This window comes from Manis pentadactyla, chromosome 4 (genome assembly GCF_030020395.1).
Source record: "Manis pentadactyla isolate mManPen7 chromosome 4, mManPen7.hap1, whole genome shotgun sequence".
Taxonomy (NCBI): Eukaryota; Metazoa; Chordata; class Mammalia; order Pholidota; family Manidae; genus Manis; species Manis pentadactyla.
The window spans coordinates 172,633,241-172,647,667 of record NC_080022.1 but is presented as its reverse complement, the minus strand read 5'-3'; the positions used below and the strand labels follow the sequence as shown (position 1 = coordinate 172,647,667).

Genomic DNA, 14,427 nt, shown 5'->3' with positions numbered 1-14,427 from the left:
TTGTCCACAGTGATCAGAGCTCCCAGCATAACCCCCACTTTGGGTCCCTGCAGGGGACAGACACCGGCTGAGTGAGACACAGGTCATCCTGGGGTTTTCTGGTCCTCCCCCCACAGAGGGGTGGCATTTGAATGAAGGGGGGTCCCAGGTGTTGGGAGACGGTGGAGTCAGAGATTGGAAGGGTGGGTAGGAACTTGGGGGAAGGTGCTGATTTTTAAGTGAGGGCAAGGGCCAGGAGAGATGGGCCAGTCCAGGAAGAAAGAGCTTGGCTGGCATCAATCTAAGGGTGTTTGGGAGCATAGAGGGTGTCCTTCAAATCTGACTCCTACCTCTGTACCCCAGGCCTCACCTGGCTTCTTTTCCTGCCCATCCCTAGGACTCAGCTAACTCCAGGGTATGACCTGTCCCCTCTTCAGGCAGCTTAGCTCCCCGGAGTCTCCACAACATACTCTCTTCTCCCAAAAATGGCTGCTCCCCTCTGGGCACGGGGCTGCAACATTCTCAGGAGTGGCTCACAGGTCCTGGATGGTATGGCCCTGCTTCTCTCTCCCATCCCATCTTGAACTCCCTTGCTCTCTCACTGCCTATCCCATTGGCCTCCTCACCAAGCTCTTTGCTGCCCCAGGGCTTTTGCACATGCAGTTGCCCACATGGTAGATGCCCCTCCCCTAGCACCTCATCCCTTCTCACACCTCAGCTCACGTGTTATCTCTTCAGATTCCCTTCCCTACTACCCTAACATTCACTAACCTAATCTCTCATTTTCTGGCTTTTTTATTCAATTTGTGTATATATCAGCTGATGATGCCTGTAGAAGGCAAGTCACATGAGTGCTAACACCCTGCATGTCTCAGTCCCCAGTGAGTCCTGCATTCCTAGCAGAATGGTTGCCAATAGTAGGTAATCAATAAATATGTATTGAATGAATGTCAGAAGGACTCTCCTCTTTCAGGCTTGGGACTCTGGGACTAGGGAGACAGGATGACTAGGACCCAGCCAGGAGACTGCTGAGTCCTGGGCCTCAGTTTTCTTAGTTGTGCCTCTAGCAGAGAAGAAGGTATGGCCACTCCAGGAATGTGAGGATCGGCCAAGGGGAGCTCAGGGTCTCCTGGGGTGGCCTCAGACGTTCCCCCTCAACCACTGTAGCTCAGGGCGCTGAGGCAACCTGGATTTGGGTCAGGTTGACAGATGTGCCCAGTCTGCTTGCATGGTGCTGAGCAGTGAGACACTGAGATGAACAAGACACTGTCCTTCCTCTCAAGAAGTTCCCAGCTCTGACTGGGGACACAGGCTGGCAGCACATGACAAGTTAACTGGTTCAGGAGGTAACACATTCCCCAGACTAACAAGTAAAGAGTAGACTGTGCAGGGTGCCAAGGGTCTGTATGGCAGGAGGAGGACCAGGACTCACTGGCGGGACTGGGCAGTGGAGTGTCTCTGGGCGAGCGGCACTAGCACTGGGCCTAGAAGCACTGGCTGCATCTGACCAGCTGGGAGAGGGAAGGCAGGCAAAGGTGCAGGGCAGGGCCCTGAAGGCCAAGGCTGGACGTTGCAGGAGGACTAAGGCAAGGGTCTATGTGCAGAAAGAACTGTACAAAGAACTTCCTTTCTGAGGAGTGGCTGGCCCTGCAGTCCTTAGAGGTAAGAAGAGGGGCATAACCAAGCCCCACCAAACTGAGAAGGTCAGGGGTCCCTTCCTGGGGTAGCGGTGGGGCGAGTGATGGCAGTGGGAGGGTCCCAGAGCCTGAGGAGGGAACACCCCTCCTGCTGGGACCTGCCCCTTTTCCCATCCCTTCTGTTCTTCCCTGTCCCCTTTTCCCCATACATCCCTGACTTCCTCTTCTCCCATCTTTATTCTTTCTCTTCCTTCTCTGGCCTGGCCCCAGCCTGGTCGTTAGATCCCTAGCAGCCTCAAGGGTATTCAACCCTAGGTGCTAAAAGTCTCACCCCTGGGGCTGGGAGTGTGGCCTCAGTCTCCCATCTGAGAAGTGGGATGAGCAGACAGACGCCCCAGAGAACCCAGGAATCCAGGCTGCCTCTTTGCCACTGACTTGCCCAATGGCGGTGGGCAGCTCCCAGCATCTCTCTAGGTCTCAATAATCTCATCTCTTCAATGGGAGGGCTACCCTACCAGGCCTCTGAGACATCGGTGAAAGAGAAGAAGGGAGAATGGAGGCACCTTGAGCTCAGCGGGGGCCTTAGAGGGTGCTCCCATGACCCAGATTGCTGCCCCACCGGGCCCAGCCTCTGCCCAGCTGCAGGCCCTGCCCTGCCTGGCACCGATAAGAGCCTGGGCTCCGATCACGGCCCCAGGTCTGGAAGTACACCAAACACCTGGCCGGCCAGCCAGCCAGGGCAAGGCCAGATAAGGGTGGGCAGAGCATCTGGAGCCCAGACAGCAGAGCACAGCTGGGAAAGGTGGGGGGCCTGGGGTGACCGGACGATGGGGAGGGCTCCCTGGTGGCACAGCACCGCCGCTGTGTATCGGCCCCGCACTCACAAAGCTGTGCTGTCTCATCTCTCATGATCCCCAAACCACTTTGTGAGGTGTGTAATGTCACTAGATCCATTTTGCAAATGAAAAGGCTGAGGTTCAGGGAGGTTTACCTGCTTCAGTTCCCTACTATGTGGGTATCTGGCTATCTGATTAAACCCTGGCCTACCTGACTACATCTCTAACCATGGTGCTGAGTTGCCTCCCAGAAGAGAAAACAGCTGCTAGCTGGTTTTGTGTTAGTGATTAAGGACATGGACTCTGCAGTCCAACTGCGGGGATTCAAATCCCAGCCCTGCCACTTACTAACCATGTGCCCTGTGTGACCTCAGGCAAGTGACTCAACCTCTCTGTGCCTCAGTTTTCTCATGTATAAAATGGGGTAATAAAAATACCTACTTCCTAGACCTGCTGTAGCATGGAGTTCATATAAAGCACTTAGAGTAATGCCTGGTACATAAAGAACACTATGTAAAGTTTGCTATCATTATCAGCGCTACTGGGGATCAAGGCCAGACTTTCTGTTTTCATCTCCCTCTGATTTTCCTTCAATTCCCATGGAATTCGCCAAGTGCTTTGAGACCCTCAGGTGGCGGAGGACTCCTTCTTTCCTGCTAAACACTCCCTAGGATGGGGACAGCGCCAGGTCTCCCTGGTAGACTCCCTGGAAGTATCCCAGATGGGCAGCAGGGTCAGCTGACAGCTTCCCTCCCAGGAGGGAGCGAGGTGGCCTGGGTAACCCCGTACATGTAGCGTGAGGCCTGAGTCTGTGGGCTTCAAGGGGCTGGTCAGTGGGAGCCTGACAAGGACCCACACATGGAGAGGGATCAGATTTGCCTGTCCCCTGCTCCCTCCAATTCACACACCAGCTATATACACCTCTGCTGGGGTTTTTCCCCTAACATCTACACCCTGGCTCTCCCCAGCTGCAGGCGCCTACAATCTGGTGCCCTTAGGGGTAACAATGCACATCTTAAAATTCTCACCCTACTTATCAGGACAACCCCTGGGAGGTCAGGTTTCTGACCTTACAATTGACCACTTGGGCATAGATTCAGGCTGGGCACCTGCAGATACCCTCAGGACAGGTGCCACAGGACCACCCCAGCGCTGCCCGGCCCTGCTCACCTGTTCACGAGCCTCGGGTTCCCTCAGTGAACTCCTGCAGCTGCCACTGGTGCCCTCTGTGCCCATCTGAGCTCACACCCACTCTAACAGCGCCAGGTCCTTGCTCCTGCACCCCAGGGGCAGCTTGCAAACCCCTGACTCATGCCCCCGCCTGCTAATCTGCCCGCCCCATGGCCCCCAGGAGCCCCTTCTCACCTCCCGCCCTGCTCCCTCTGGATGCCTAGTAAACAGAGTTATCTCTCGTGCACATCTGGACAGCTGTGAGTCTGGCCCACTCCACCCCAGCTGGCCAACCCCCAAGACTTCCCTTGGCCCTCTGGTCCCTAGGAGTCTGCTGGGTGTTCTTCATGGGCTACAGTTTGGTGGTTGGGTTCTTGGAGCTCCCAGCCTCCCAGCAGGTCTGCCAGAGCCTCTGGAAGCCCCTATCCTGCCTCTGTCCATCCTCCCTCCCAGGGTCCTCTGCTCTGGCCCCAAGATGCCTCCTTCTCTCTCTCTCTCTCTCTCTCTGTCTCAGTGTCCTCCCTCAGGGCTCTTCCTCTGCAGCCTTGCCCAAGGGATCTGCTCAGTGTTCTGGGACCCAGGCAGCCCCTCCCCTTCTTGCCCCAAACTAGGGTGCCCTAGCTACCCTCTCCACAAGACCCTGGGTGGCTCCAAAGAGATGGCCCCTGGCTCTAAGATGCTGCCACTCAGTCAACCTGAAACAACATCAGGTCAACAAAAACAACTGTCCCACAGGGAGCTCAGAGCTCATGAAGCCCCACTGTCTGGGCACACTGGCTCTGTGGCCAGAGCAGCCCCACATCCTTAGCCCCCACCATGTGTCCCCCCATTCCCCAGCAGGGCAGTCTCTGCTGGGGGAAGGGGAGGGCTGGGGCCTGTCACCTATTCTTAGTCTCTGGTTGCTAAAGAAGCAGAGACTGAAAGATGAGTTCAGATCAACAAGAATGAAGAGAGGTTTTAAAGCAGACAGAAATAGAGTTTTGTGGACGCTGCTCTGGGCATGGAGAGAGAAAAGCATCCTAGCTCAGCTCTAACACTGACTGGCTGTGAAGCCCTCTCCGGGCTTCAGTGTTCTGATCTATAAAGTGGGAACACCCAGTTCTGTGGCCACCAGCTTGGGGATCCCCTGCTTCAGATGCAAACAATAGAAACTCAGATTCAAGGACAGGGAGATGGGCATACCCAGCAAGCCCACCACCATTTCCGGGGCCTTGACCACAGGCCCACACTATGTGCCGAGCCCTGGCAGATAGAGAAGGTGGCATCTGGTACCCAGAGCTGGAGTCCTGGATGCCAGCCGCTGTGCTGGTGGTCGCACTTAATCCTTATAGCCTCCTCATTTTACAGGGGAGGAAACGAACATGATGGAGAGGGAAGGTGGCTTCCCAGTAAAAAGAACAACTGTGGATGGGCACTGGGTGGTGCAGGCACTGTGCCCAGCTCTTCACGTAGCTCACCCCTCTGAGCTCTCCAAGGCCTTCTGAAGAAGGCATCACTTATTGTTATTATCTGCTTCTTACAGCTGAGGGAGCCAGGGTGGAGAGCTGGGTGACCGGTGGGGCGGGAGCAGGGACTTAGGCCTGCATCCTGCCTGATGCTAAGCCCTGTGCTCCCTGGTGCCACCCTCGGCCATCAGGCCAGTGGGGATAGAGAGGCCCCGGCTGAAGGGGCTGGGAGACACCTCTAGTCTCTCCAGGATTGGTGCTCACTCTCCAGGCTGATGGAATCTGTCCCAAGTTCAAGACTGGGCTGTGGCCTGTGGCAGCTGGCAGCAAGGGCCAAGTGAAGGCTCTGCCTCCCACCACAGCCTCAGGGCCCAGGCGCCTTGCCCCATTGCCTGTTCCAGGAGCCAAGAGGTGCTGAGTGCAGGAGGCCGCAGTGGAGCCCCTCTCCTGGGGCCCAGAAGCCCTGGCAGCTAGCTGGGTGGGGGGCGCTAAAGGGGCAACAGACGGAAACATCTGGCTTCGGAGGAGAATCTGTCCAGCTGTTTGGCTGCTCTACAGGTGCCACCCCTGGCAGACCACCGGTACCCATGCAGCAGCAGAGCAGGCCTGCATCTGGCCCTTTCCACGCACTCCACATGTTCTAGGTCATTCTTGCTGCCCTGACTGACTGTGGATGTTTCCCCAAATCTGCCCAACAGCACATTTTCCATGTTTTCACTTTCCCAGGAAGAAATGAAGGCTCCTCTCACTCATTTTATTCCAATTCAGAGTTGAGCCAGTTTAATTCAGCTGAAGGCCCCATGTGCCTGGCACTGGGCTGGATGCCGGGGAAACAAGACGAGACAGAGTCCTTCCTCCCTTCAGCCACACCTCGGGGCTGGGCAGACATGGTCAGAAAGCCTGGCATTTGGGGGAATTGAGCAGGGCCCCCGGATGCCTTGAGAGGGTATCCTGATTGGCCACACCCAGCACAGCCTGCCCTCCTCCCATGGAGTCCCTCTTGCCAACCCCCTACCCTGCCATTTCCTAGAGCATCAAGGGAGGAGCCACCAGGCTTCCCTCCCCAAGGCCCAAGGCCCCTGGGTGTCCTTGTCCAAGTCTGTGCTCATAGAAAGCTGGCAGCCAAGGGCAGATGCCATCTGGAAGGAGGTGAGCTGAGGATGGGCCCCCAGGCTGGGCCTGCAGAAGCCACTCTAAATAGTGATTTGGTTTCACCCCCCATACTATGTTATTCCAGACCACACAGTCCAGACTGTGGGCTGAGACAGGTTGTCCCAGAGGAAGAACCTGTGAGCAGAGGGTGGCATTCTCCTGAAAAGATGAGACTTTCTCATTTCAATCGTGCTGCAGTCAGTCCTCCGTGAAGACTTGGGAGTGGGCCTTGGAAGGGAGGCCCACAGGAGAAGAGGCTTAGACTCTGGGGTCGAGGGGCATTTCATGGTGACTAGGTAAGCTGTCCCTTGCAATGGGCTTGGCAATGAGGCATTGGGTTGGAACAGTTTGGGCCTATGACCACGGAAGTCAGACTCATCTCCTAATCTCACACCTGCTCTTTGGTGCTCAGAGGGGAGTCTTGGCCGTTCTTCTCAAGTTCCCAGCAAAGCCCTGCTGGATGGTTCCCCTGTGGGACTTGAGGGAGGGTTGGGCCCCCGCTCAGGCAAAGCAGGCTATGGTTTGCAGTGGCAGCTAAGGTGAGTGGATGTCCAGATGGCATGGGGTGACCCACAGAAGGGAGCCAGGGGGCTGGCAGAGGGGCGGGGTCTAGCCAGGTGACAGGGAGGGGCCCCTCAGTATTCCCTGGTGAATATATGACTCCCTATGCCTTCATGGATTGGGGACTCAGACCCTGGGATTTTGCAGTAAAGGAAAGGGCCCCACAACTGGGCCATTCTGGGGCAGGAGGCTCTGCCAGTGGGCCAAGTGACCTTGAGTTGGCGATACCCTCTCTTCACTCTTGGTTTCCTCTCTGGGCTGTTGTGAAGACCAAATGGGATGGCAGCTGGGAAGGAGCTTGAGAACGTAATCTGCTCTGGACGCAGGGAAGGGGCTGAGCTTTGAGTGGGGAGAAGGAGCCGTGGGGACTGAATGTTGCTTGTGCATCAGGTGACCAGGACCATGCAGCATCCCTCCCAAGGAGTTCCCGTCCCATGGGGAGGATGGGTGCGGCACACAGTAACCTCACAGTGAGATGACAGGAGTATGAACAAAGGATGGGGGCCAGGGGACAGTGATGTGGAAAGTAGAGTTGACCCCAGGCAGTCCTCTGAGCTCAGTCTTAGAAAAGTTTGTCAGGAGAAGAGGGAGCAAGGCCCCCCAGGTGGAGGGTGCAGGGGTGTGAGGTCCAGCATGAGCTGGGGGTGCAGAGCAGGCTGGGGTAATGGAAGTGGGCAGTAGCCCCAGCACACTATGAATAGACCAGTCGTCGTCTGGAAGGCATGAGGGAGGAGAGGGTGGGAGAGTCGGGTAGCAGGGGGTGGGACGGAACCGGAAAGGCACTAAGGAATGAGCCAGGCCAGCCCCTTCCGTTTCATGCCCCCCTCCGTGTCGCTCCTCAATCATCCAGGAGCCTCCCACTCATCTTCTGGCTTCACTTGGGCCCCTAGGTGCCACCCAGCACTCAGAGTGACCTTTAGAAACAAATCAGAAGACATCACCCCCCTGTGTACAATCCTTCATGACTTCCCCACCCGTGGAGTAACCCCCATTCCCTGGCTTGGGCCGCTCTTGCCCTCTGCTTACCCTGCTCGATCTGCCCCGTGAAGGTTCCAGCACCACTCCTGCCTCTCTCTCCCCACACTGCCTGGATGCTCCGCCTCAGTCTCCCTGAAGCTGGCTCCTTCTCACCATCTGGGTCTCAGATCATATGTTACCCCTGCAAAAAGCCTTCTTTGACCACCCATTTAGAGATAATCCCCAGCCACTCTATCACTGTGTCAAGGAAAATCAGGGTGGGCTGTGTGAGAGAACACACACACACAGTGGCTTAAGCATGACAGGAGTTTACTTTGCTTTGATGTAAAACCTGGAGGTAGGAGGCCCTAGGCTGGTATGGTGCTCCACAGTGTGAGGGACTCCACCCAGGTGCCTTCTATCTTATGGCGTCTTCAGCTGGTGGCTTTCTCTTCATAGTCCAATATGGCTGCTTGAGCTTCTGCCATCACCTCTGCATTCCAGCCAGCAGAAAGGAGGATGGGTAAAGATAGATGTGCCCTTTCTCTTTAAGTACATTTCCTGGAGGCTGCTTCTGCTTACATCTCATTAGTCAGGACTTAGTCACATGGCCTCACTTAGCTACAAGAGAGCCTGGGAAATAGTCTTTATTTTGGAAGGTCATGTGTCCAGAGTTCTATTACACAGTAAGAAGAGGAGAATGGAAATTAGAGGACACCCAATAATCTCGGCCAGAATCACATTACCTGCTAAATACTCTGCTTTTTTCTACCAGCTAATAGTTTCCTGTTTAATTGTTTGCTTATTATTGTCTCTCTCTAAACTCCATGAGGACAAGTTCCTTGTTAGGCTTCTCCATCACTGTATCTCCAGAGCCTAGCACAGTGCCTGGCACAGACAGGCTTTTAATTTTTACTGAATGAATGATTGTATGACTCCACAATAATTGTTTGAAGAATGCATTGTCATTCCCATTTTACAGATGGAAAAAATTAGGCTCAGAGAGATTAGGTAACTCATGGAAGGTCACACAGTAGGCAAGAGGGCCAAGATTTGAACTTTGCTCTGTGTGACTCCAGAGCTCTCTCTACTCTTTCTACTTAACGCATTGGCTCCTCTGATCTCTCAGCTACACCCTAGGTCAAGTTAGAAGCCAGTAAACAATCACCTGGAGTCTGTCAGTGCTGTTTCTCTGGGAAATCCACCTCCAGTTCTTATTTATGGTGTGCCTTTAGTCTCTAATGGGTTCAACATCAGAAATGGTTGTTTGGCAGTAATTCCACATCTGGAAAACATCACTGAAGAAAACAAAATAACTAATTGAAAAGCATATATACACTCTTATGTTTATCGCAGCATTATTTACAATAGCCAAGATATGGAAACAACTTAGGTGTCCATCTATAGATGAACGGATAATGATGTGATACGTAAATAAAACGCAATACTACTTGGCCATAAAAAAGAATGAACTCTTACCTTTTGCAACAACATGGATGGACCTAGAGGATGTTAAGCTAAGTGAAATAAGTCAGACAAAGACAAATACTACATGATTTCACTTACAGGTGGAATCTAAAAAACCAAACAAATGAAGAAACAAGAAGAAAACAGAAATAGATTCATAAACACTGAGAACAGACTGGTGGTCGTCACAGGGGAGAGGGGTGGGGAATGAGCCAACTAGGTGAAGGGGATTAAGAGGTACAGACTTCCAATTATAAAATATATTAGTCACAGGGATGAAAATACAGCACAGGGAATACAGTCAATGATGTGTGCTGACAGATGGTAACTATACTTACAGTGGTAAGCAGTTAGTAATGCATATAATTGTCAAATCACTATGCTGTACACCAGAAACCAATATAATATTATATATCAACTATATTTCAAAAAAAATTTTTTTTAAAGAAAATGTTGTTTGGGACATTTCTGTAACCTTTTGTGCAAGTCACTAGGTGAGGATATTATATTGAATCCATGAAATACATTCCTCATGGAATTAAGCACTAGGAAGAAGTCTGGAACTTCAGATGAACTGACAGCTTTCTTTGTTTCAGGTAACAGAGAACTACTGAACTCATCAGGTTTTTCTTTTCACCTCAGTTGCTAGGAAATGCAGAGTTTAAATCATATGTGCAGAGCAGCTCCAGCCTCAGGAGAAGTGCTGTAGGGGACTGAGCGTGTGGGACTTGGAAACAGGGAGCCAGGAGTTGAGTCTCAGCCAAGGTTCTGTGAGCAAGACATTCAAACTTTCCTGGACCTTAGAGCCCAGGTTATAAACATATCGTCTTCCCTCCCAGGGCTGTTAGGAGGATTAAGTGAGTTAATATACGGGAAAGCTCTCTAGGAATGACTCCATGATGCACAGATGGTCTGCCCTGTTCAGGTAGGAACAGGAGCACTCAGCTCGCCAAGGCTAAGCTGAAGCTTCTCAGGCCCCAGGAATTCTCCAATAGGAGAGCGAAGTGGTCAGGGAAGGCTTCCAGGAGAAGGTATCTTGAGGAATACTTGGGACCCTCCGATGCAGAATATTTGACAGTATTATATTTATCCCTGTCCCCTGCCACGCTCACCTCTGAGGTAATTTCCTGGCTCCATCTTCCCACCTTTTCATGTCATCTTATTTATCACTAATCCCACTGTTTAACCTCTGTTTCCAAGCAGTGAAGCACAGCCCACAGGTGGACAGAGCAGCTCTAGGCTGGCTCACAAGTCCCTGGAGACTGCAGGACTTCAAAATGAGGAAGAGCTGAGTCTTGGAGCAGGCCCCAGCCCAGTGAGAGGCTGGAATCTAAGCCATGTCCCCTGTCTCTTCCCCATTAACTAGCAACCTCTGACTCTCTGCTTCCTTATCCTTATAAAACGTCTTAATCACATGCTATAATGACCACCCTCAGGAAGGTATATTGTCTTACAGGCTCTTCTCAGTGAATCCTCACAATACTTGAAGAAAGTGGGGGCACAGAGAGGTGAATAACTTCTCAGAGGTCACACAGATCATAAGCAGTGGAAATGGAACAGAATTCACACACAGGCAGCCAGGGCATAAAGCTTGGGATGGGGACAGAAAGGGAAAACCCTCAAGGAAATGGCTTTTTTTGGTACTGTGGTCAAGCCGGTACACGCGCGCCTCTCAGTCTCCAGCAGGGCTGCAGGTTCCGGTCCCAGATCCACTAAGGGCCTAGCTTGTGGCACACAGGCAGCAGCAGAGAGGGCAGAGAACCTGTGGGGTGGGGAGGAGAACCCGCAGGTGGCTGGCATACCTGGTCCTGTGTGCGTGGGGAAACCCACACGTGGGGAGCCCTGTGTGGATGGAGGACCTGGGGACAGTGTCGCCTCTTCCTTCTCACTGAGGGTAGGATGCATGTGCCCCAGGGGCCAACCAACCCTGCACTCCCTGCTCCACTCCCAGCTGCTCCTGGCGGCTTCGGGACCAAGTCCAGCTTCCTGCTTCTGACTGGGTTTCTGCCAACCTCCTGGCCTGGCTGCTTGGCTGTGAACTTGCTCTTGATCCCAGGCCCTGCTGTACTGGTACTGATCTCTCTTCGCCTAGCTAGATGTTTAAAAATTGAGCCCAGTCCCTCCTCCAATCCAGCCACTTCCCCTTCTGTTGACTTGTCAACCGAGCACCTCTCGGGCTCCTCCTGCAGGGATCACCACCACAGTGTTCCTTTCCCTCCTGAGCGCCCCCTGCCACTCAGTCACCCTCTGCTTTCCGGCTGGGCCTGCACCCAGTAGGAGCTCAGAACTAGGTGGGGCAGGCGCTGACCACGGACGATCCAGGCCATGAACCATCCTCTGAACACTGCCTCTCTCTGCTCTGTCTCTTCCACACCCAGGCCTTTGAAATACTCAGAATAATGGGTGGCATCTTTTGCAAGTAGATGTGTGTTGTTGAGGGGGGGGCCAGGCAGTATCCCTGGAGGCTCCTGATGCCAGGAGCGAGGACAAGGGGTGCTGTGTCTAGAGTCACACACTCCGGAGCCCCTGAGCAACTAGCCCCTGGAACCCTGGCATTAAGGAGGGGTCTCCCGTAGACTCCCTCTCCTGCACACTTTATTTGAAAACAACCACGAGCTGGTAAAATATGTATCACCACAGCTGCAATTCCACATCACACCTTAACAGTAATAACTGACCGGGACCACACTCCCCGGGCTAGGCCTGGCCTAGGGTATGAAGGGGGAAAAGGAAGGATGGGAGTAAAGGGAAGATTCCAAGGAATTTGTGCTGCCGATTCCCTAGTGAGTGTGTGTGACAAGACAGTTGTTGGTACACGTGAAGGGGAGAGGAAGGAGTTGGGGGTGATCAGCTGCCATCTGCGCCCTCTGTCTTGTCTCTCACATGCATCCCTTGGGGTTTCTCTCTGTGGTTGACCCACCCCTCCTCAGGGCACCTAGGTCTCCCTGTCGGTCTGGGTCTCCCTTCTCTGGCCATGAGGGCCCCTTCTCTCTCCATCTGTCCTGGAGGAGAGGACAGAAAAGGGCGAGGTCTGATTTGGGGGCAGCCCCGCCCTCTGGGAAGAGCTGCATCCCTTCTTGGTCTCTCTTATCTGATGAGCCAGATGTTCAGGGCCTCTGCCTGACAGCTGATGGCAGGGTCTGTCTTAGGGCCTGGGCCTATGGGTGTGTCCCTCACTGTGTGTGTGTGTGGTGGGGGGGCGGGGTTGGGTTGTGTGGTTAAGCCAAAGGCTTTGGAGTCAAACCAGTTGGATCTGGCCTCTTACTAGCTGTGTGACCTTGAGTAAGTTCCCAGATGTCTTTAAAGTCTCAGATTTTTCATTCATAACATCCAGCCTCCCAGAGAGATTGTGCAGGTAGAATGAGCTATTGTACGGGAAGCCCTTAGCACAGCTCCCCGCACATCAGAGAGCTGGATAAATTGTAGCTGTTGGAGAAAACCCCAATCAGCATTGAAGAAAACGGAGTTTCTTGCCAGTGCCCTCCATATGCTGCCCTCTGAGGTTTGGTGCTCCCAGCAGGTGGGGGTAGATGCCCAAAGGCCTGGCTGATGGGGAAGAGGAGGAGCAAGGCCTCTGGGCCCCCAACCCCTCATCCTAGCTTCTCCTCCTCCATGGACTGTCCAGTCAGGGGACCTTGAGCTGCCCACCCCTAATCCCAGCAGGAAGGTTGAGCTCTGGGGAGACTTGTGCGGAAAACCTCAGAAATCTCTGTTCCTCCCATGTGCCTCCGTCTTCCTGGGAGGAAGGCCAACCAGACTCCCGCAGACAGCTCATGATTCAACTGCCCCTCCAAGAGCCTGGAGGAGGGCAGGGAGCTCCCAAGCCCAAGTCGGAGCTCTTGTTTCTTTTTGAACCTACCTTGGAGCAGCCAATCAGGGCTCAGAGCCTCAACGCTGCCCCTGCTGGTTAATTTCAACTGGCCCGTAGCCAATGGTGCAGAAGGGGCCCAGGGCTGGGTAGGGTGGAGAGTAAGGAGTGATGTCTGTAGGGCCCAAACCCCTATCTCAGGATCCAGTGCTGTCTCCTGGGATACTTGGAAGGGGACAACATTAACCCATTTTGCTTTGGAGAAAAAATACTAGGTCTGATATTAGGCAGGAGAGAAGGATGGGGTAGGAGTTTTCAGTCTGTGCCTCAGTTTCTTTTGGATAACTGGAGGAAATGAGGTTTCCTAAGCCTCACCTTTGACAAGATGGGGGCATTAGTTCATCAGTTCATCCAAGGAGTAGGTTCACAACATTTATTTTGCACCTATTAATGTGTCCAGCGCTGTGCAAGGTGCTTAGAGATAAAGAAGCCCCAAACCCAGGTTGAAGTGCCTCAGGGACAGTAAACATTGTACAGAGAAAGGCAGCAGCTCAGAACCCATGGGAGCCTCCGGTGCCCCAAGCCACACATGATTTTGGCCAGTAAACCCCAAGAGTAAGCAGGGCTTCCCTCCTGTGGTTTAGTGGAGAGGTAAATAGATGAGCTCAAAGCACAGCAGCAGGTGTGCTGAATGGGTTTACAGTTTGGTGGATCCTGCCATCCCCTCTCCATCTCAGACAGGGGGGCCCAGAAGGCAGACACCAAGAAGGACTGCCAGGACCTGTAATGTATACTTCATCTCTCTGCCTCACCTGCCAGCAGTCCTTCACACCTGGGACTGTGCTGTGGAAGGACATCACTCAGCCCAAACGTGGCCCAGCACCAAGGCTGTGCTCTCTAAGAAGTTGCCCACTCAAGGGAAATAAGATTCCCAGGATGGCAGTGGTTTCCATGTCCTGGGGTAGCAATAAAACTCCCAAGGATGCTGAGGGGCAGCACCAAGCATTTTCTGCCAGGCAGGCAAAGTTTGAGCATCAGAAAGACGAGGATAATTAGGCTAGCCTGAAATAGGCTAGGTGTGCAAAGTAGTGGGACAACACAGACAGGATGTCCAGAGGGTCAAATCATGCTTCTGATCATGGACAGGTCTCTGCAGGACAATCATCCATCCTTGTGCCCAGAGGGGCAGAAAACGAAGGCAAAAATGAACAAGGACATGAGAGATGCCTCTACATGGTGCTTTTAAGTTTCCTCTCCTTGTTTCGTACTTTAAAGACAGAGTTTAGATCATTGCAAAATAACCACTGCAAAGAAGCCTCAGTTTACCCAGTAAACAGACGTGATACATTTGGAAATAATTTTATTTATGTATATTTTGTGGGTATTTTATTTGTGTATATTTTGCCAGTTGTTCA

General features: G+C 53.1%; 1 long non-coding RNA gene across 1 annotated transcript; it reads right to left on the bottom strand.

Moving 5' to 3' along the window:
- Positions 1–8,061: 8,061 nt before the first annotated feature.
- On the bottom strand, positions 8,062–11,259 carry LOC130683591 (uncharacterized). The gene is made up of 3 exons (XR_008997402.1): positions 11,007–11,259; positions 8,906–9,035; positions 8,062–8,413 (listed from the first exon to the last, which is right to left on the bottom strand). It is a non-coding gene; the product is annotated as an uncharacterized LOC130683591 (long non-coding RNA).
- Between the last annotated feature and the right edge of the window lie 3,168 nt (positions 11,260–14,427).